The sequence below is a fragment of the Diospyros lotus genome, chromosome 14 (genome assembly GCF_014633365.1).
Source record: "Diospyros lotus cultivar Yz01 chromosome 14, ASM1463336v1, whole genome shotgun sequence".
Classification (NCBI taxonomy): domain Eukaryota; kingdom Viridiplantae; phylum Streptophyta; class Magnoliopsida; order Ericales; family Ebenaceae; genus Diospyros; species Diospyros lotus.
In genome coordinates, this window is record NC_068351.1 from 26,730,386 (window position 1) to 26,731,291 (window position 906).

At 34.1% G+C, this 906-nt stretch overlaps 1 non-coding gene across 1 annotated transcript; it reads right to left on the reverse strand.

Moving 5' to 3' along the window:
• Nucleotides 1-799: 799 nt before the first annotated feature.
• On the reverse strand, nucleotides 800-906 carry LOC127791262 (small nucleolar RNA R71). Its single transcript, XR_008020902.1, has one exon. It is a non-coding gene; the product is annotated as a small nucleolar RNA R71 (small nucleolar RNA).

Below are 906 nucleotides of genomic sequence, written 5' to 3' on the forward strand. Positions count from 1 at the left end.
AATTTAGAATCGTTTTGGCATTGTGATCTAGTCCTCGTGGGATCGACATCTTTTTATCACTATACGCATATTTGACTAAGGTACACTTGCCCGAATTAATTGTGCGTAAATCAGACATCAAGTTTTTGGCGTCGTTGCCGAGGACTAGTGTATTGCATATCAAAACTACATAAGTTAGCCTTAGATTGAACATCTTTTTGTTTTCTTTTAGGTTTTGCAATTTTAATTTAATTTAATTATTTTTTTTTCATCTTTTAGAAATTTTATTTTTAATTTTTAGTATTTTTCTTTTTCTTTGTAGGTTTCATGGTGCATGACACGGAGTAGTAGTGGAGAACTGATACCCATTGATCAAGAAATTGAAAAAACTTTGAAAAAGCAAAAATAGGAGAAAAAGAGCGAAATGGAGCAAGAGCAACAAACTCAAAATAATCCAAGGACATTGAGCTCATATGCTACACCTACTCTAGATGGCACTACCTTAAGCATTAGAAGGCCCAATGTGCAAGCAAACAACTTCGAGATCAAGCCTGCAATTATTCAGATAATCCAGATGAGTGTACAATTTTCTGGCCCTAATGATGATCCTAACTCTCATATTGCTAATTTTCTTGAAATATGTGATACTTTTAGGCATAATGGAGTTAGTGAGGATGCAGTTCGACTTAGGTTGTTTCCCTTTTCCTTGAAAGATAGAGCAAAAGAATGGCTTAATTCTCTTCCAGCAGGTTCTATTACTACATGGAATGATTTGGCACAAAAGTTTTTATCTAAATATTTTCCACCTTCTAAAACGACTAAATTAAGGAATGACATAACAACTTTTTCACAATTTGGTAATGAATCCTTGTATGAGTCGTGGGAGAGATTTAAAGAAATGCTTAGGAAATGTCCTCACCATGGTCT